The following is a 22509-nucleotide window of genomic DNA, read 5'->3' on the forward strand; positions in this document are numbered from 1 at the left end:
CTTATACTGATCATTGTTATCCCATAGGAGACTATAACACTGCACACACTGATCTCTTGTACTGATCATTGGTATCCCATAGGGACCTATAACACTGCACACACTGATCTCTTATACTGATCATTGTTATCCCATAGGGACCTATAACACTGCACACACTGATCTCTTATACTGATCATTATTATCCCATAGGAGACTATAACACTGCACACACTGATCTCTTATACTGATTATTATTATCCCATAGGAGACTATAAGACTGCACACACTGATCATTGTTATCCCATAGGGACCTATAACACTGCACACACTGATCTCTTATACTGGTCATTGTTATCCCATAGGGACCTATAACACTGCACACACTGATCTCTTATACTGATCATTGTTATCCCATAGGGACCTATAACACTGCACACACTGATCTCTTATACTGATCATTGTTATCCCATAGGGACCTATAACACTGCACACACTGATCTCTTATACTGATCATTGTTATCCCATAGGGACCTATAACACTGCACACACTGATCTCTTATACTGATCATTATTATCCCATGGGGACCTATAACACTGCACACACTGATCTCTTATACTGATCATTGTTATCCCATAGGGACCTATAACACTGCACACACTGATCTCTTATACTGATCATTGTTATCCCATAGGGACCTATAACACTGCACACGCTGATCTCTTATACTGATCATTGTTATCCCATAGGGACCTATAACACTGCACACACTGATCTTCATCATTGATCACTGGTTTCTCATAAGAAACCAGTGATCGACGATTCTGCCGCATGACTGCTCATGCCTGGATCTCAGGCACTGAGCAGTCATTCGGCGATCGGACAGCGAGGAGGCAGGTAGGGGCCCTCCCGCTGTCCTGTAAGCTGTTCGGGATGCCGCGATTTCGCTGCGGCTATCCCGAACAGCCCACTGAGTTAACCGGCAGCTTTTACTTTCACTTTTAGCCGCACGGCTCAGCTCTGAGCGCGCGGCTAAAGGGTTAATAGCGCGCGGCGCTGCGCGCTATTAGCGGCGGGTCCCGGCTTCACTATGACGCCGGGCCCGCCGTGATATGATGCGGGGTTACTGTGTAACCCCGCGTTATATCACGGGAGCAGGACCAAGGACGTACCTGTATGTCCTTGGTCCTTAAGGGGTTAAGGTCTTTGTGAACGAATTTTGCTCTTCATGATAGCAGAAGTAGTCAGTCTAAGCCATGCGAATCACAGACGTCACCGACATCACAGCTGTCACAGAAGCGTTGGTGGTATAGTGGAGAGCATAGCTGCCTTCCAAGCAGTTGACCCGGGTTCGATTCCCGGCCAACGCAGAATTTTTTTGTTTTAACTATAAATCTTCCTTTCGGATTTTTAACCCCTTAAGGACCAGGCCATTTTATACCTTAAGGACCGGAGCGTTTTTTGCAATTCTGACCACTGTCACTTTAAACATTAATAACTCTGGAATGCTTTTAGTTATCATTCTGATTCCGAGATTGTTTTTTCGTGACATATTCTACTTTAACTTAGTGGTAAAATTTTATGATAACTTGCATCCTTTCTTGGTGAAAAATCCCCAAATTTTATGAAAAAAATGAAAATTTTGCATTTTTCTAACTTTGAAGCTCTCTGCTTGTAAGGAAAATGGATATTCAAAATATATATTTTTTGGGTTCACATATACAATATGTCTACTTTATGTTTGCATCATAAAATTTATGAGTTTTTACTTTTGGAGACACCAGAGGGCTTCAAAGTTCAGCAGCAATTTTGAAATTTTTCACAAAATTTTCAAACTCACTATTTTTCAGGGACCAGTTCAGTTTTGAAGTGGATTTGAAGGGTCTTCATATTAGAAATACCCCATAAAAGACCCCATTATAAAAACTACACCCCCTAAAGTATTCAAAAAAACATTCAGTAAGTGTATTAACCCTTTAGGTGTTTCACAGGAATAGCAGCAAAGTGAAGGAGAAAATTCAAAATCTTCATTTTTTACACTCGCATGTTCTTGTAGACCGAATTTTTGAATTTTTGCAAGGGGTAAAAAGGAGAAAATTTTTACTTGTATTTGAAACCCAATTTCTCTCGAGTAAGCACATACCTCATATGTCTATGTTAATTGTTCGGCGGGCGCAGTAGAGGGCTCAGAAGGGTAGGAGCGACAAATGGTTTTTGGGGGGCATGCCGCATTTAGGAAGCCCCTATGGTGCCAGGACAGCAAAAAAAAAACACATGGCATACCATTTTGGAAACTAGACCCCTCAGGGAACGTAACAAGGGGTAAAGTGAACCTTAATACCCTACAGGTGATTCACGACTTTTGCATATGTAAAAAAAATATATATTTTTTTTACCTAAAATGCTTGGTTTCCCAAAAATTTTACATTTTTAAAAAGGGTAATAGCAGAAAATACCCCCCAAAATTTGAAGCCCAATTTCTCCCGATACAGAAAACACCTCGCATGGGGGTGAAAAGTGCTCTGCTGGTGCACTACAGGTCTCAGAAGAGAAGGAGTCACATTTGGCTTTTTGAAAGCAAATTTTGCTCTGGGGGCATGCCGCATTTAGGAAGCCCCTATGGTGCCAGAACAGCAAAAAAAAAAAAACACATGGCATACCATTTTGTAAACTAGACCCCTCGGGGAAAGTAACAAGGGGTAACGTGAACCTTAATGCCCTACAGGTGTTTCACGACTTTTGCATATGTAAAAAAAAAAATGTTTTTTTACCTAAAATGCTTGTTTTCCCAAAATGTTTACATTTTTAAAAAGGGTAATAGCGGAAAATACCCCCCCAAATTTGAAGCCCAATTTCTCCCGATTCAGAAAACACCCCATATGGGGGTGAAAAGTGCTCTGCTGGCGCACTACAGGTCTCAGAAGAGAAGGAATAACATTTGGCTTTTTGAAAGCAAATTTTGCTGTGGGGGCATGCCGCATTTAGGAAGCCCCTATGGTGCCAGAACAGCAAAAAAAAAAAAACACATGGCATACCATTTTGGAAACTAGACCCCTCGGGGAACGTAACAAGGGGTAATGTGAACCTTAATACCCTACAGGTGTTTCACGACTTTTGCATATGTAAAAAAATATATATATTTTTTACCTAAAATGCTTGGTTTCCCAAAATTTTTACAATTTTAAAAAGGGTAATAGCAGAAAATACCCCCCAAAATTTGAAGCCCAATTTCTCCCGATTCAGAAAACACCCCATATGGGTGTGAAAAGTGCTCTGCTGGCGCACTACAGGTCTCAGAAGAGAAGGAGTCACATTTGGCTTTTTGAAAGCGAATTTTGCTCTGGGGGCATGCCGCATTTAGGAAGCCCCTATGGTGCCAGGACAGCAAAAAAAAACCACATGGCATACCATTTTGGAAACTAGACCCCTCGGGGAACGTAACAAGGGGTAATTTGAACCTTAATACCCTACAGGTGTTTCACGACTTTTGCATATGTAAAAAAATATATATTTTTTTTACTTAAAATGCTTGTTTTCCCAAAAATTTTACATTTTTTAAAAGGGTAATAGCAGAAAATACCCCCCAAAATTTGAAGCCCAATTTCTCCTGAGTACGGCGATACCCCATATGTGGCCCTAAACTGTTGCCTTGAAATACGACAGGGCTCCAAAGTGAGAGCGCCATGCGCATTTGAGGCCTAAATTAGGGACTTGCATAGGGGTGGACATAGGGGTATTCTACGCCAGTGATTCCCAAACAGGGTGCCTCCAGCTGTTGTAAAACTCCCAGCATGCCTGGACAGTCAACGGCTATCTGGCAATACTGGGAGTGGTTGTTTTGCAACAGCTGGAGGCTCCGTTTTGGAAACAGTGGCGTATCAGACGTTTTTCATTTTTATTGGGGAGGGGGGTTGTATAGGGGTATGTGTATATGTAGTGTTTTTTACTTTTTATTTTATTGTGTGTTAGTGTAGTGTTTTTAGGGTACAGTCACACGGGCAGGGGGTTCACAGTAGTTTCTCGCTGGCAGTTTGAGCTGCGGCAGAAATTTTGCCGCACCTCAAACTTGCAGCCGGATACTTACTGTAATCCTCCGCCCATGTGAGTGTACCCTGGGGGGGACATCCAGCTGTTGCAAAACTACAACTACCAGCATGTACGGTCTATCAGTGCATGCTGGGAGTTGTAGTTTTGCAACAGCTGGAGGCACACTGGTTGTGAAACACCGAGTTTGGTAACAAACTCAGTGTTTTGCAACCAGTGTGCCTTCAGCTGTTGCAAAAGCTACAACCCCCAGCATGTACGGACAGCGGAAGGGCATGCTGGGTGTTGTAGTTATGCAACAGCTGGAGGCATACTACTTTGGCTGGGGATGCTGGGGATTGTAGTTATGCAACAGCTGGAGACACACTGGTTTGCTACTTAACCCAGTGTGCCTTCAGCTGTTGCAAAACTACAACTCTCAGCAGTCACCGACAGCCAACGGGCATGCTGGGAGTTGTAGTTATGCAACCACCAGATGCACCACTACAACTCCCAGCATGCACTTTAGCTGATTGTGCAAGCTGGGAGTTGTAGTTACACAACAGCTGAAGGTACACCTTTCCATAGAAAGAATGTGCCTCCAGCTGTTGCAAAACTACAAGTCCCAGCATGCCCATAAGGGCATGCTGGGAGTTGTGGTGGTCTGCCTCCTGCTGTTGCATAACTACAGCTCCCAGCATGCCCTTTTTGCATGCTGGGAGCTGTTGCTAAGCAACAGCAGGAGGCTGTCACTCACCTCCAACGATCCTCGCTGCACCAGGTCAGTCCCTCGTCGTCTCCACCGCCGCCGCTGCTCCAACAGGGGCGCCGGGGATCGGGGTCCCCAGCACCCGGGGTGCACGTCCCGCACCCGCTCACGTCCTCCGGAAGAGGGGCGGAGCGGGTTGCGGGAGTGACACCCGCAGCAGGCGCCCTGATTGGTCGGCCGGTAATCCGGCCGACGAATCAGGGCGATCGTGAGGTGGCACCAGTGCCACCTCACCCCTGCTGGCTCTGGCTGTTCGGGGCCGTCTCTGACACCCCCGATCAGCCAATAATTCCGGGTCACCGGGTCACTGGAGACCCGATTGACCCAGAATCCGCCGCAGATCGCTGGACTGAATTGTCCAGCGATCTGCGGCCATCGCCGACATGGGGGGTCATAATGACCCCCCTGGGCGATATGCCCCGATGCCTGCTGAACGATTTCAGCAGGCATCGGGGACCGGCTCCGTTCCAGATGGTTGCGGGGGGCCGGTAAAACACATGACGTTCTCATACGTCATGTGTCCTTAAGGACTTGGAAATGGAGACGTATGAGAACGTCATGTGTCCTTAAGGGGTTAAGCATCACAGGAAAGATGTTCAGCAGATACAGGAGAGACGGACAGGGAAATGTCCTTGTGCCACAAACAAATATCTCAGGACAGCAAGAGATATTCCAGATACACATAATGGGGGAGATTTATCCAAACGTGCAGAGGAAGAGTGGTGCAGTTACCGATAGCAACCCACTGCACACTGATTGGTTGATATGGGAAACCGCACCACTCATCCTCTGCACAGGTTTGGATAAATCTCCCCCATTATGTGTATCTGGAATATCTCTTGTTGTCCTGTTATATCTAAGTGCACATTATAGGCTGTGAAGGGGTTAATAAGTACACAAGCACTAGGGATAAGCGGCGAGCCTAGCCGACGGACCCGCTCAGAACTTTAGGGTTAAAGGGGTATTCCAGGAAAAAACTTTTTTTTTATATATCAATTTACTTCTATTAAAAAATCTTAATCCTTTCGGTACTTATGAGCTTCTGAAGTTAAGGTTGTTCTTTTCTGTGTAAATCCTCTCTGATGACACGTGTCTCGGGAACCGCCCAGTTTAGAAACAAATCCCCAAAGCAAACCTCTTCTAAACTGGGCGTTTCCCGAGACACGTGTCATCAGAGAGGATTTAGAAAGAAAAGAACAACCTTAACTTCAGAAGCTCATAAGTACTGAAAGGATTAAAAATTTTAATAGAAGTCATTTACAAATCTGTTTAACTTTCTGGAGCCAGTTGATATATAAGTTTTTTCCTGGATAACCCCTTTAAATTGGCTCACAGAACTTTTAGGATGTTAGATCGTGGGGATCCCACCACTGGGGACCCCCGTAATCTCTCTTTCAGCACCCCTGTTTTCAGCTGCACCTAGCAGGGGAGTGGTGCAGGGGACAGAGTATCGTGACACCAAGGCTCCGCCCCTCGTGACATCACGCCCCGCCCCCTCAATGCAATTCTATGGGAGGGGGTGTGTTGGGGACACTGTAAGGCATTATAGTGGATGTGTGTAGGGGGAAGAAGGAGGCCAGGATCACACATCATACTAAGAGGAGTGGTGGGGAGGATGAGGAGTTTGATGATGATGATGACGATGATGGTGATGTGGTGGTGGACAGGACATGGAAACCACCGAGACATGAGCCAATGTGTTAGAGCAGGAGGGCAGTGCCAGCGAGTAAAGCGCAGCCAAGGTTGGGGAAAAAACATCTGAGAAACGTAAAAGACGTAGGGCGGCTGGTCTGATGAGCTCAGGTGATGGCGACGCTGCTGCATGTTCAGAGGAGGAGCACAACCAGGGGGGGGCAGTTGGTGGTGCAGTCAGGCAGCGCAGTTAGGTCTCATGTGCGGACATTCTTTTCTATCTTACCATGTGCAGAGAACGTGACACTACATCGTCTGTGCAAACAGAAAGTAAACCATGGCAGGGGCCATAGGGAGCGTCACCACAAGGCCACGTGGGAAGTCGAAATGCCTGGTAATGTGAGGAAAAGCCTCATCAGTGTCGTCTCCTCCTCGATTGGGGAATCCATGTCCTCCAGACAACAGTATTCCCCCAGTAACCCTGTTGTAGTGCGCCTCAATTTGTATCTGGCCAAGTTTTTGGTGGCGCAATCACTCCCATACCATCTGGTAGACTCCACGGACTTCAGGCAACTAATGGGTTGTGCCCAGCCAAGGTGGTGCGAACCACAAAGGTTTCCGAGACTGGAGCAGCAGTCCGGCATAGAGTGGGGGTGCTGCAGGAGATCACGGGGGGTCCCAGCGGGATAAGATGTCTTTGTCCGGAATACCCCTTTAACCTGTTAAGGACCAAGGGCGTAAACTTACACCCCTAGTCCTGCTCCCGTGGTATAACGCAGGGTTGCACGGTAACCCCGCATCATAGCACGGCGGGCCCAGCGTCATAGTGAAGACGGGACCCGCCGCTAATAACGCGCGGCACTGATCGCGGTGCCGCGCCCTATTAACCCTTTAGGCGCGCGCTCAAAGCTGAGCCGCGCGGCTAAAAGTGAAAGTAAAATGTGCCGGTTAGCTCAGGGAGCTGTTCGGGATCGCTGCGGTAAAATCGCGGCACCCCGAACAGCTGTAGCACAGGAGGAAGGTCTTCTTACCTTCCTTCATGCAGTCCGATCGCCGAATGAATGCTTCAAGACTGAGATCCAGGCCTGAGCAATCAATCCCCGAAAACACTGATTGATCCATTCCTATGGAGATGCATCAATCAGTGGTAAAGATCAGTACATGCAATGTTATAGCCCCCCCTATAGGAGCTTTAATATGGCATAAGAAAAGTGTAAAAAAAAATCATTAACCCTTTCAATTATCCCTTCCCCTGATAAAAGTTTGAATCACCCGGCATTTCCAAGAATAAAAGAAAACAGTGTAAATAAAAATAAACATATGTGGTATCGCCGCGTGCGGAAATGTCTGAATTATAAAAATATATCATTAATTAAACTGCACGTTTAATGGCGTACTCGCAAAAAAATTCAAAAGTCCAAAATAGCGTATTTTTGGTCACTTTTTATATCATGAAAATATTAATAAAAAGCGATCAAAAAGTCTGATCAATGCTAAAATGGTACCGACAAAAACTTCAGATCACGGCGCAAATAATGAGCCCTCATAGCGCCCTGAAAATGGAAAAATAAAAAGGTTATAGGTCTCAGAAAATGACAATTTTAAACGTATACATTTTCCTGCATGTAGTCATGATTTTTTTTTCAGTAGTAATACAAAATCAAACCTATATAAGGAGGGGATCATTTTAACCTTATTGACCTAGAGAATAAAGAAAAGGGATCATTTTTAACGAAAAATGTGCTACGTACAAACGGAAGCCCCCAAAAGTTACAAAATTGCATTTTTTTAAAAATTTTGTCGCACAATGATTTTTTTTCCGTTTCGCCGTAGATTTTTGGGTACAATGACTGATGTCATTACAAAGTAGAATTGGTGGCGCAAAAAATACGCCATCAATTCCGATTTTTAGGTGCAAAATTGAAAGAGTTATGATTTTTTAAAGGTAAGGAGGAAAAAACGAAAGCGGAAAAAACAAAAGACGCCTGGTCCTTAAGGGGTTAAACACCGTGATCTACACATCACAGCATTTCAACAATAAATGCCGCTATTCCCTGGTGTCTAGTGGTCCCATAGCCCCCCGAGCCTGAGGCTTCACCTGGTCCTCAGCATCTTCCCTGGATCTGTGCCCTTGGCAGTCCTTAGCAATCGAGCACAGATTTCATGGATCAATGGAATGCAATAGCATCACATTGATCTATGTAAGCCATCTAATAATGGCTTATGATAGGCCCCTAGGGGGGGGGGGGGGGCATAAAATGGGTAAAAAAAAGTTTGAAAATATAAAAAAAAATCCCTCCCCTAATAAAAAAATTACATCACCCCCTTTTTCTATTTTTTTTTAAATAAAACATTGTACAAAAAAGAAAAAATACACATAAATGGTATTGCCGCATGCATAATTGTCCGAACTATTAAATTATTATGTTTCTGACCATGAACGGTGAGCGGCGTAAATGCAAAAAAAAAATTCCGGACCCCCAAATTGCTGATTTCTGGTTACATTACATCCCAAAAAATACGTAATAAAAACTGATCAGAAAATCCAAAACTACACAAAAGTGCTACCTTTAAAAACTAAAACTGATTTTTAAATCATAAAACGAAACAAAAATGATTCAACTTTGGTATCATTGGATACCAAACTTGAATAATTTTTGTTTCGTTTTATGATTTAAAAATCAGATTTACCGAAAAAATTATTGCCCACAAAACTGTACAAATCCCCAAAATTTTTTACATTTTGCCCTACATATACTTTTTTTCTGGCTTTGTAATACATTGTATGATAAAATTGTCTGATAAAAAAGTGTGGAAAGAAAAACTCGTCACACAGAAAATAAAGCCTTAATCCGGCTTTCTTAGTGGAAAAAGAAAAAAGTTATGGGTCTTAGAAGGAAAGAAGTAAAAAAACGTAAGCCAGAAAATAATGTGAGGGGGTAAACAACATATAAAGATAAATAAAAATGTCCTTCGAACCGGAATCGAACCGGAATCGAACCAGTGACCTAAGGATTTCTGTATCTCCTCTACAGTCCTCCGCTCTACCATCTGAGCTATCGAAGGCTTGTGCCCTGCTGTTAACCTGTTGTTATCTGACTGGTATAGTCTGTATTTCCACCTATCACTGAGAGCAGCTAAGACCATCAAACTTCCAAGAATTACAAAAACAAAATATTTATTTTGTTTACATGCGATAAAGATTCCGAAAAATCCAACAGGATCCAACAGGTTAAGAGCAGACCTAAAACAGTAGTATACTACGGTTTTAGGTCCGTTCACACAGCTGGATAAGGGTAAAAAATTTGCCAACCGGAGTCACCGTTTGGTTCATTAAAGTGAATGGAGTTCAGCGCTGGTCCGGCTGGGGTACGGGAGAGCCCGGTTTGCCCCTCCCCCAGCCGGCACCTCCCCCAGATCCGGCACCCGTAGTATAAAAACGAGGTGTGAATGCAGCCTAAACAAAGTAAAAGTGTTATAGCTGCTGTTAACCTGTTGTTATCCCACTACTAAAGTCTAGATTCCCACGTTTTGCCGTGTAAGTAACTTTTATAGTTGAAATTACAAGAATAACAAAAAAGATTTTGACAAAATAAAACAAAAAAATAATAATAAAATTTAAAGGAAAACTGTCAGCTTTCTCCGCCTGCACTAACTGGCGGTACTGACTGGTAGTGCAGGGGACGCTGATCAGTATAATGCTTACCGTGCCCGGATCCGCCGCGCCGTCCGGCCGTAATCTTCTATTTTCGGTAAATGCTAATGAGGTGCTAACTGGCACTCTGACTTCAGTGCCACCTGCCGCAGCACCGCCCAGCTCATCAATATTCCTCCCCTCTCTCTTCATTACAGAGCAGAGGGAGGGGAGGAATATTGATGAGCTGGGCGGTGCTGCGGCAGGCAGTTTTCCTTTAAGGTTGATCATGAGGAAAAGAAAGCTCAGCTTCCCATACCGGGAGTCAAACCCGGGCCGCCTGGGTGAAAACCAGGAATCCTAACCGCTAAACCATATGGGAGAACATGGATGAAATAGGCAAAAAATTCACACTCATCTGATATAATCCGTACTGTCTATGGCAGTGGCCACATACTGTGGCCCTCCAGATGTTTCAACAGCATGCCTGGAGAGCAAAAAGCCCGTCTGCCTTCTCCAGAGGATCTAAACGGTCCCTGAAAGCTAAATCAAGGCTTCCCTCTCATCCCATGCCTTTAAGCAGTGGTCTCAAACTGCAGTTCTCCAGATGTTGCAAAACTTGAATTCCCAGCATGCTTGGCCAGCCAATGACTTTACGGGCATGCTGAGAGTTGAAGTTTTGCAACATCTGGAGGGCCACATTTTGTGACCACTGGTCTATGGGGGTCCCTATATAGTGTGTATATATATATATATATATATATATATGCAGGAGAATGCGCCAGAACACTGCTAGCACAAAGATAGATATGAAATATGAAATGCTATAATGAAATATGAGGTGCTTCACTTACCATTTGGCCCAATAGTGTGTACCATCCCACCACGATAAGGTGACCTCATTGGGACGGACCATACACTGTGAATGTTCCATGTGCAATCCAGTCTCTGTGGCGCAATTGGTTAGCGCGTTCGGCTGTTAACCGAAAGGTTGGTGGTTCAAGCCCACCCAGGGACGGTGATGTTTTTGGGTTTATGTCACAGACCGGGCTCTGACCTTGACTCAGTTCTTTGCTGCGGTTAATATTTTACATGATCGGAAGGGAACGTTTTTCACCTAATCCGCCTTATTTTTCACTGACCCCCTGACCTTATAAAAAAATGTTTTTTGATTAATTGCCATTTTCTAGCCTGAATGACTTTTTTTAAATTTTTGCTGTATACCCGGCTGTATGAGGGTAATTTTTTTTTGTGGCGTGATATGTATTTTTTTCCTTACCATTTCAGTATTTATCTTTTCGATTATTTTTTTTCAATTTTTTTCTGGGATATGATGTTTATGTTTACGCCATTCACCGTGTTGGTTTTGTTAATGTTACATTTTAATAATTTAGACATTTACGCACGTGACGATACCAGATAATGTTTATGGGTTGTTGTTTTTTTGTATTTTTTTTTTTTGTTTTACACTTTGCTATTTGAGTGATTTGAAACTTAGTTATGTAAAGTTTGACTATACAGGGGTTGACCCTTGTTTGTTTATTTATTTATTTATTTATTTTTTACACTTTATTACACTTTATTAGTTCCCATATGTATGAGGAATCATTAGATTGCTTATACAGATCAATGCAGTACTGCACTGATCCATATTATCTGTGCTCTATTGGTACAAACAATTACATTGACGTGATCTAAGGTGATACAAGGTGCTCAACCCCAAGTGCAGTTGTGCACCTACTTTGGAGTGGAGGACCTGCACCTATGGATCACAATATGGTTTCACTACTGTGGTTAATGTAAACAATGACATTAGCTAACCCTCAAAACTGATATAAAACTGAGACATTAGCCAGTATATCCTTATATGAAGGACCCACTTGAGCCCGCACACCACGCCAAGGTTTGTCAGATGGTGCAGGATCAATCCGCTAACCTACCTGGCCAGATAAATAAAACCAGGAACCAAAATACGGCAGCCATAGGTCCGACCTGCAGATTGCTCCTCAGTCACCTCCAGTGTGGACTAGGCACACATACAATGGGAGGGAGAAGACAAGCTACAAGCCCCACCCCTGGTTGGTTCAGCCTGCCCCATCCTGCCCCAGCCAGACTCAATTGGCAGCCAAGGAGACTCAGGTAAGCTCTTCGGCTACCAGGACGGATATTCTGGCTGCAACAGCGCCACGGCCAGGAGCTCTGACCCACTGCACCACCAACCATTACTTTAACATGCATAAAAATGGCACTGTCAACATTTGCATTGGCATTTAAAGTGTTAATGTCCGGCCACCGCGATGATCTACACCCTTAGATTAGAACCATCATGGGTCGCAGAGGGGTTGATATTAACTTTAAATAAAATTATATTGGTTTTAGTTTAAAAAAAAACTAAAAACTATAGTCATGATAGAAAAAGACCTTCTTTCGAGTTGTATTTAAATGAGCAACCAAAGGATTTCTTCATCTTCTCCAGCAGAGGGCTCCAACCCTGTCCTTAACCCAGTCCCCAACCAACTGCTCAACCCTCAGTCCCCAATCCTCAACCCAGTCCCCAATCCCATCCCCAACCAAGTGCTCATCCCCATTCTCAACCCAGTCCCCAATCCAGTTTTTAACCCCATCCCCAACCCAGTCCTCAACCTAGTCCCCAACCCATTCACCAATCCACTCCCTAACCCAGTCCTCAACCCAGTCCCCAACCCAGTCCTCAACCCAGTCCTCAACCCAGTCCAACAACATTCCAGGTTTTTTTCAGTTTCTCCATTGAAATTAAACAGGGAAAAATGACAACCCTGGACTGTTGGTGGAGCCTGTAGGACCGGGCCGGGACCTCTCCTCTACAGTCCTCTGCTCCACCAACTGAGCTAAAAAAAAGTATAAAAATATTTTATATTATTTACTGAGCTAAAAAAGTATAAAAATATTTTATATTATTTACATGTTATTAAGATTCTGACTATTCAAAAAATACAACATTTCTAGTTTTAGGGGGAAAAAAGAAAAGAAAAAAGAAAACGAGACATATAGGACACCCAACCCTGAATTCCTTTCCCTTCAGTGGGCTCAAATTGTGGCCCTCCAGATGTTGCAAAACTTCAATTCCAAGCATGCAGGGAGTTGTACAACATCTGGAGGGCCACAGTTTGAGCCCACTGGTTTAATTTGTATATTACATGTATATTTCAGGGTTGTGGTTTTGGACATAAACAAAAAGTTTTCCTCGTAGTCGGCAGGATTTGAACCTGCGCGGGGAGACCCCAATGGATTTCTAGTCCATCGCCTTAACCACTCGGCCACGACTACCTGTTGTCAAGATCTCTGCCTCAGTCATGATCCAGTGTGTGTGAGTGTGAGTGTGAGTGTGTGTGTGTGTGGGGGGGGGGGGGGGGGGGGTATGGGGCAGAGAGGGAGAGGAGGAGGGGGGAGGGAGGTGGAGGAGGAGCGAGAAGCATAACTATCCTGCACAGGTTTTGATAAACCTTCTCCCTTATCCCCCATCTAAAGGATAGTGGATGAGATGTCTGATTGATTGGGGGGGGGGGGGTCCCAGTTAGCCCTGATCAGGACCCCCACGACGAAATCACAGGGTCCCTATCAGCTGAGAGGACAGTGGAAGGTCCCTTACCTGTCTTCTGGCTGTCTGATCGATGCTCCTATGCTCCAGGCAGCCATGGCAGGCTGAAGTAATGGAGCACAGATAACACTGATCAGTGCTGGCATAGCATTGTTACAATCTAAAGATTCCATGTGATAGTCTCCTATGAAGACTAAAAAATTGTGGGGAAAAAAAAGAATTGCGTATTTTTGGTCACTTTATATATCCCAGCACCAAAAAAGAGCCTCACACATCCCCGTATACGGAAAAATAAAAGTGTTATAGGAGTCTTCGTATAAAAAGTTATATATTTTTTTAAGTGGTAAAATAAAACAAAACCTATATAAGTTGGGTACCATTTTAATCATATGGACCTACAAAAAAAATTTAAGGTGTCATAATTACTAAAACATAGAAACGGAAGCCACAAACAATATGGTGTATAAAAAAAAAATGTCCCAGTAAACTACAGCTCATATATATATATATATATATATATATATATATATATATATGGGCTAAAAATACAGCAACAGAAGAATACGGCAGCACACTGCAAGCACAAAGATATAGATAAAACATGAGTATATATATATAAAACATAAAAAGCTATACAGCTATGGTCCAATAAATGGAAATATAAAATTATGAAGTTATGAAATAGTGAGGTACTTAGCTTGCAATTTGGTGGCCAAACAGCTTGGATCCTCCCACCACGGTAAGGTGACCTCATTGGGACGGACCCTACACTATGAATATGCCTCTGTGTGATCAGTTCAGCAGGCATTGCAGGACCTGAAACATCAGGTACAGCGTGCACCTGTAAGCCAGGTCCATATAATAGTTTGGAATCAATAGTGCTGGCCAACTTATTCTTTGTCTGTATTGTACATATGGGGGAGTGGCTACCTCCATGTTGGCTCTTGCACCCCACCCACCTCTATCAGGTGTATATAAGGTGTCTTGGATGTTTCAGGTCCTGCAGTGCCTGCTGAACTGATCACACAGAGGTATATTCATAGTGTAGGGTCCGTCCCAATGAGGTCACCTTACCGTGGTGGGACGGTCCAAGCTATTTGGTCGCCAAATTGCAAGCTAAGTACCTCACTATTTCATTACTTCATAATTTTATATTTCCATTTATTGCACCATAGCTGTATAGCTTTTCATCTATATACTCATGTTTTATCTATATCTTTGTGCTAGCGGTGTGCTGCTGTATTCTTCTGTTGCTATATATAGATAGATAGATAAATATATAGATAGATATGGGGGAGTTCTCTTCAGTTCTCTCCGGGCAGCAGAGAGGCTACATTCACCTTGTATATGAGATTCTGGGAACAAACTCCCAGTAGATGTTGTTGACTGTAACTGGATATAAACAGATAAATCATGGGGTAAAAAGAAGGAACATAAGAAAAAACCAGATTGAGCACCAAACATCTATGAAACACAAAAATAAATTATTCTGCTTCCAGGAATGACCAAAATTTAAATGTTAAGCCCAGAAGGTGTCCCGGGCCAGAATGGTCATCTCTATGGCCGACCATCCTGCCCCATGGGAACCCCCTGTAGTCCCATCTGCAGGTAGAGACCCCGGAGGTATAAATGACCGGATCGTTACATCAATAATGAGGATCAAGAAGAATTGTGTAGATGATCTGGGCCCCGGTCCGGGTTTCCGGAGGCCTCTGAGTGTCCACACCTGAGTGGGGTCATCCTGTAAATGCTGGAGGACAATATTGCACGTTACACATCACACTGCAGGGACTGACTGACAGAATCTCAGATCTTCATTAAGCGTTGGTGGTATAGTGGTGAGCATAGCTGCCTTCCAAGCAGTTGACCCGGGTTCGATTCCCGGCCAACGCAGATTTTTTTATTTTTCCTTAGGATTTTAAGCAGCACCAGAAAAATTTTCTGAGTCATTTTCAGCAGACACAGGATAGAAATAGATTTTTTAATTTACTCTTAACAAAAGAAAAAAAAAATGCTTCAACTAAACTTCAATTCATTTCGCTAAAAATAATTTAAATTGATGGGAAAGTAATAAATGTTACAGATCTTGGAATCTTGTAAGTCTTTGGGGGATATTTATCAAAGTTGTCTATTTCCCGCATCAATATAGACCAAACTACAGAGGGTTAGGCCGGTCTATTGTGCGCCTAATTTATCAAAAGGCGCATGGTTCCTGATAAATTCTGCACTTCCGCTCCCTACACCTTTACAAAGGTTGTGGCTCCGGTTGTTGCTGCTCTCTAGAGGTCTGGAGGTCATTCCCTATCTAGATTATTGGCTTCTAACAGCCGCTTCTCTAGATGTTCTACAATCTCATCTTCATCTGGCTTTGGATTTTCTCCAGCGTTTAGGTTGGATTATAAATTGGGAGAATTCGAAATTTCCTGGGCTTTGTAGTCATCTCCTCTCGGATGACTTTGTCTCTAACTCTGGTTCCTCGGAGGGTTTACATCAGAACCCTGATGAAGATGTTGGGTCACATGTCAGTGTCTACAGGGGCAGTTCCCTGGGCCCTATATGGCATCTCCGTCCGCTTCAAGATCAGGTTTTGAGTGTCTGGAATCACAACCCCAGAGGGTTGGACAGGGAGTGCTTTCTGTCTGCCAAAGTCTGTGCATCCTAAACAAACAACAAAAAACGTGGTCTCAAATGGCTGGAGGTGCTCAACCCCAAATGCAGTTGTGCATATATACTGGGGGAGCAGATCCTGCCCTTGTAGTCCGTTGCTAAGGGCGATCCCCAGCATAAAAATGCATACAATGGAGGATGCCTGCAGCGGACTACAAGTGCCACAATAGAATCCTACACCAGATAAACGGTGTGGATGTGTAACAATTAGAATACAATACAGGAATATGGGTGCACTACTGTGGTAGATGTAAACAATACATTGGCTATCCCTCAACACTGATGTTAAAATTGAGACATTCGCCAGTGTATCCTTATATGAAGGACACACCAGAGCCCGCACACCAATGCCAAGGTTTCTCAAGATGGTGCGGGACCTACGCTAATCCTACCTGTGCTTGATAAGCAAAACAGGGGCCAGTGGGCAATTACGGCAGCATTCGGTCGACTCACAATAGGATTCTATTGTGGCACTTGTAGTCCGCTGCAGGCATCCTCCATTGTATGCATTTTTATGCTGGGGATCGCCCTTAGCAGCGGACTACAAGGGCAGGATCTGCTCCCCCAATATATATGCACAACTGCATTTGGGGTGGAGCACCTCCAGCCATTTGAGACCACATTTTTTGTTGTTTGTTTAAAATTTATACTTGGAGGTGTATAAACTCCAAAATAAATGCGCCTTGAATATCTTCAAGGCAGCATTAAGGTAGCACCTGTGAGGCCAGGCACCCATATTAGCCAACTCAGGTGGGGCTTGCAGCTTGCCTCCCTCCTCCCATTGCATGTGTGCTCAGTCACGCTGGAGGGTATCTGGGAGGAAGTTGTGAGTCGACCGAATGCTGCCGTAATTGCCCACTGGCCCCTGTTTTGCTTATCAAGCACAGGTAGGATTAGCGTAGGTCCCGCACCATCTTGAGAAACCTTGGCGTTGGTGTGCGGGCTCTGGTGTGTCCTTCATATAAGGATACACTGGCGAATGTCTCAATTTTAACATCAGTGTTGAGGGATTAGCCAATGTCATTGTTTACATCTACCACAGTAGTGCACCCATATTCCTGTATTAAAGTCTGTGCATCCCTCAGATGGTGGACGAATCTGACAGATGGGAAGTCCTTGATTCAAACTCGTTAGATCACATTGACTACAAACGCCTCCCTTCTAGGCTGGGGAGCCCATCTAGAGGAAAATCCTGTACAAGGTACTTGGACTCCTCAGGAGAGACTTCTCTTCCAACAAATATAGGTTGAACTTGATGGACTCTGGTCTTTTTTCAACCTTATGAACTATGTTACTAGCATAAGAGAGCTGAGAGCAGTTAATCTGGCTCCCAACCACTTCACACCCCTTGTTCTGGGGAAAGCGGTAAAAGTGCGTTCAGACAACACAACTGTGGTGTCTTACATCAACAGACAGGGAGGCAAGAAGTCTCAAGTTCTCCTCAAGGAGACCGGACTAATTCTCTCTTGGGCAGAACGTCTGAAAGTCCAAGGCAATGATCCCTGAACAAGGTCATCTTCAAAAAGATCATCAACTCTCATGGCAACTCGTCTAAATGTTAAGGTGAGCAGATTTTGCTCTCTATACAGAGAGGACAATCCTGTGGTGATAGACACTCTGTCCAGTCCATGGAGGTTCAGGCTGGCCTATATATTCCCTCCACTTTCCATGATACCGAGGGTATTGGTGAAAGTCAAGCAAGACCAGGCCTAAGTGATTGCCATCATGCCATTTTGGCCAAAGAGGTCCCGGTTCACCCAACTCAGGAGGATGAGTCAAGGGTGTTATTGGAGGCTTCCCCCCCCCCGTGCAGAACTTTGTGTCTCACAACACAGGCTCCTGCCTAGATCTGAGAAGACTCAATCTGACAGCCTGGAGATTGATAGACCCTACTAGGTAGTGGGCTTTCTTCGGAGGTCTTGAGAACTATTGCACACTCTAGAGCAGAGTCAAACAACAAATTATTGTAGGATAAATCGGATTTTATATCAAGACAGGAGGCCTCACATTACATGCAATAACTTTCTTTACTGTAAATCATAGCAGTGAAACAGTTAAAGTATTTATCACACATGAAAGAAAAAACTTGTATGAACATAGGTACACCCTAAGATGCTGTGTACATATTATCCAATTAGGTAACACCCAAGGTGATAAAGGTGCTGATCAACAGGTGATATTCCTCTTTCTTTCCTGCTCTGCAGATAAGTACTTGTGCTCTGTGTATTGTGTCATACATATTGGTATTTTATGATTTTTCCTTTTATTTCCATTGAACACTTATCATTATTGTATAATTAATAATTGTTTCTAATATCCTCCCTTTTTATTTCTATTTCTCTATTTCATATTCACTGTGCTCCGTTTTTTCTCTTTGAGGCCCTCTTTTCCATTAGAATCTAACCTCCTTTACTTCTTTTCGTCCGCTCCACTGCATTTTCCCCGCTATCGCCATTCTGTATACTCCGCCGGCGGTCCGCGCGCACAGTCCTCCATCTTCTCTGTAGGTCACGCGTACTCTCGTCTCTCGCTTGCCTTGGCCAGTTGGTGATCACCTGGCCGTTCCCGCCTCCCGCTCTGACAGTCGTGGCATTCATCCTGTCAGAGCGGACCTCTTCTCAGCGCTGCTCCTATCACGCCTCTGGCAACTCTCCTGACTACCATTTGTTGTGCTAGACTGCTCCCTAGTGTCCTTTTAAGGACATTGCAGTCAATTATACTATATTGATATAAAAAAATTTCAAGAAAATGTAAGTATTTCTCGCAGAAAAGGATTGCAGTAACACATATTTTGCTATACACATGTTTATTCCCTTTGTGTGTATTGGAACTAAACCAAAAAAAGGAGGGAAAAAAAGCAAATTGGACATAATGTCACCAAACTCCAAAAATGGTCCGGACAAAATTATTGGCACCTTTCAAAATTGTGGATAAAAAAGATTGTTTCAAGTATGTGATACTCCTTTAAACTCACCTGGGGCAAGTAACAGGTGAGGGCAATATAAACATCACACCTGAAAGCAGATAAAAAGGAGAGAAGTTCACTTAGTCTTTGCATTGTGTGTCTGTGTGTGCCACACTAATCATGGACAACAGGAGGAGAAGAGAACTGTCTGAAGACTTGAGAACCAAAATTGTGGAAGAATATCAACAATCTCAAGGTTACAAGTCCATCTCCAGAGATCTAGATTTGCCTTTGTCCACAGTGCGCAACATTATCAAGAAGTTTACACCCCATGGCACTGTAGCTAATCTCCTTTTGTTTTGGGGTTGTTTTGCTGCCTCTGGCACTGGGGGCCTTGAATGTGTACAAGACATCTTGAAATCTGAGGATTACCAACGGATTTTGGGTCGCACTGTACAGCCCAGTGTCAGAAAGCTGGGTTGCGTCCAAGATCTTGGGTCTTCCAGCAGGACAATGACCCCAAACATACGTCAAAAAGCCCCAGAAATGGATGACAACAAAGTGCTGGAGAGTTCTGAAGTGTCAGCAATGAGTCCAGATCTAAATCCCATTGATCACCTGTGGAGAGATCTTATAATTACTGTTGGGAAAAGGTGCCTTCCAATAAGAGACCGGGAGCAGTTTGTAAAGGAAGAGTGGTCCAACATTCCGGCTGAGAGGTGTAAGAAGCTTATTGATGGTTATAGGAAGAGTGGTCCAACATTCCAGCTGAGAGGTGTAAGAAGCTTATGGATGGTTATAGGAAGAGTGGTCCAACATTCCGGCTGAGAGGTGTAAGAAGCTTATAGATGCTTATAGGAAGACACTGATTTCACTTATTTTTTCCAAAGGGTGTGCAACCAAATATTAAGTTAAATGTGCCAATTATTGTGTCCAGCCCAGTTCTGGAGTTTGGTGACATTATGTCCAATTTGCTTTTTTTCCTCCCTTTCTTTTTGGTTTTGTTCTGTGAAAAATACTTCATTTTCTTGAAAACTTTCAGGGGTGCCATCATTTGTGGCCATGACTGTATACTATCTACATATAATTGTTTTATCTACTTAATTCAATATATATTAATTTTATTTATTATATTTTAAAATGTCTTCTGAACAAACTTCATGTCAGGACTAATTTCATGTCAGGAGACCAGATACAAGAAATAATAGACCAGACTGTATCCGGGTCTGTGCCAACTGCATTAAATAGTGCAATGACGACCATGCATGAGTCTATGGCTAAATCCGTCCCTATGACGATTTTGCAGATGTTGTCCCATAAAGCTCATCAATGCCAAGTTTTAGCCAAAAAGAGTCTCTCAAAAAAGAGACATATCAATAATGATGACCTTCCAGTTACTAAACATAAAAGACCCAATTATGGGGATGAAGGTCAGTACAATATTGACTGCCCGTCTCATAATGACGACCATAATACAGATGCCTATATGTCGCATCCAGGACCCTCTACCCGTGAGGAGCAAATAATTAATCAGGTTAAGAAAGCCTCTAACTATCATGAGCAACCTGATTATACTGAGGACTCTGACTTTAAGGCCTCAGATGATAACTCCGTTTATCGGATTATAATGACCCCTCTTACTTACCTGGGTAATCAGAGGGAGACGATGCAAATTTTGGTGACTCCTCTACTGGGTTTCAGGTACTCTTGACAGTCAAGGTGTCCGATTGGTCGCGGTTATGCACAGGACTTAAATGTACATCCTGGTGCGTTAAGTACCACCTCACCAGGGCATACATTTATGTCCTGCGTCGTTAAGGGGTTAAGAAAGGTCTAGATAACAAGACACGTAATAAGTTATGGGCTGAATGCCCGAGACCCACCATATCGTTGAATGCCGCTCAAACTCCTGAACTAGATCCGATTTTAATAAAATATCTTAAAAAAATCGGTAAAAACCCCAAAAAGGACATTGACCGCAGTTTTAAACTGTGTCAGGACAAATTCTTAGGCCTTTTGGGTCCCAAAAATTCTAGATTTATCTGAGGAAGCCGTTAATTTCGGCAACCCCATTGACATCCCCACCCTAAGGGGTTGGGTCCAACGGGCCATGTGCATTTTTGGGAATGTTAAAAAGGCCCTTTGCACCGAGAGAAAGAGAGCGTTGCTTATGAAGCTGGATACCGAGCTAGCCCATTTGGCTTCTTCAGAACCATCATCCCCTACTGAAGGTCTCCTCTTTGGGGACCAGTTTATAAAGGAGATCTCAAAGTATGTAGGGTTATCCTCTATGTTGGATAAGGCCCAATCATCCCTTAAAAAGTTTTTCACCAACAAGGTTTTTGCAAAGGCGGGAAAAAGTAGGGGCAGTTTCTGCTGCCGAGGCTCCCAATACAGACCTCAACAACGAGGATTCTACCATCAAGATAGACCCTCGTACCCTGTACCCACCACCCAGGCTCCTCCCTTCTTCCCCTATCATGGACGCCCTTGGAGGGCAAGAGGACAGGGAGGCTTCACTCTCTCCAGACCAGCAGGTAAGTCTACCATCTTTACATTCTTCCCTTCTTCCAGTGGGCGGACATCTCCTTCATTTTTCCCTGAACTGGGAATTAATATCCTCCGACCATCAAATAGAATTCCTTTCTCTACCTTATCAGGAACAACTACCTCATCCCACACAATTTTCCAAAGAAGATCAAATACTAGTAAATTTAGAAAGCAGATATTTGTTCCAAAAATGCTATGTCCCAAGTTCCATTTCACTCAACAGGTTTCATCAGCAACCTCTTTTTAGTAAAAAAAGAAAGACTGAGGATTCAGACCTGTTATAAACCTGAAAATGTAAAAAAAAAATTGTACGCTACCAACATTTCAAGATGGAAGGCATCGATCTTATAAGAGATCTATTGTTACCAGATGATTGGCTTGTAAAAATAGATCTAAAAGATGCCTATTTAACAGTCCCTATCCATCCTTCTTCCCAGCCTTTTCTACAATTTCTTTGGAACAACAAGAAATGGCAATTCAATTGCCTTCCATTTGGCCTTTCCTCAGCCCCCTGGTGTTTCACCAACTTGATGAAACTGGTAGTGGCTGTTCTTCGTTCTCGAGGAGTTCATCTAATCATTTATCTGGACGATATCCTCATGGCCAGATCTCAACATATGGCTTATCTTCTTAAGAATTGGACTCTCTCACTTCTAGTCCATTTAGGCTTTCTAATCAACTATGACAAATCCATTCTTATTCCTTCCAAAGAATTGGAATTTCTGGGGTTTCTCATCAATACCCATACAATCCTTCTAAGTCTTCCCTCCAA

General features: G+C 43.5%; 5 non-coding genes across 5 annotated transcripts; 3 read left to right on the forward strand and 2 right to left on the reverse strand.

Moving 5' to 3' along the window:
- The first annotated feature begins 1278 nt into the window (after positions 1 to 1278).
- Positions 1279 to 1350, forward strand: TRNAG-UCC (transfer RNA glycine (anticodon UCC)). Its single transcript has one exon. It is a non-coding gene; the product is annotated as a tRNA-Gly (tRNA).
- Positions 1351 to 10348: 8998 nt separating this feature from the next.
- On the reverse strand, positions 10349 to 10420 carry TRNAE-UUC (transfer RNA glutamic acid (anticodon UUC)). Its single transcript has one exon. It is a non-coding gene; the product is annotated as a tRNA-Glu (tRNA).
- A 562-nt stretch (positions 10421 to 10982) lies between these two features.
- Positions 10983 to 11056, forward strand: TRNAN-GUU (transfer RNA asparagine (anticodon GUU)). The gene has a single exon. It is a non-coding gene; the product is annotated as a tRNA-Asn (tRNA).
- A 2206-nt stretch (positions 11057 to 13262) lies between these two features.
- On the reverse strand, positions 13263 to 13344 carry TRNAS-AGA (transfer RNA serine (anticodon AGA)). Its single transcript has one exon. It is a non-coding gene; the product is annotated as a tRNA-Ser (tRNA).
- A 2092-nt stretch (positions 13345 to 15436) lies between these two features.
- TRNAG-UCC (transfer RNA glycine (anticodon UCC)) lies at positions 15437 to 15508 on the forward strand. Its single transcript has one exon. It is a non-coding gene; the product is annotated as a tRNA-Gly (tRNA).
- The last annotated feature ends 7001 nt before the right edge of the window (positions 15509 to 22509 follow it).

The sequence above is a fragment of the Hyla sarda genome, chromosome 3 (genome assembly GCF_029499605.1).
Source record: "Hyla sarda isolate aHylSar1 chromosome 3, aHylSar1.hap1, whole genome shotgun sequence".
Taxonomy (NCBI): Eukaryota; Metazoa; Chordata; class Amphibia; order Anura; family Hylidae; genus Hyla; species Hyla sarda.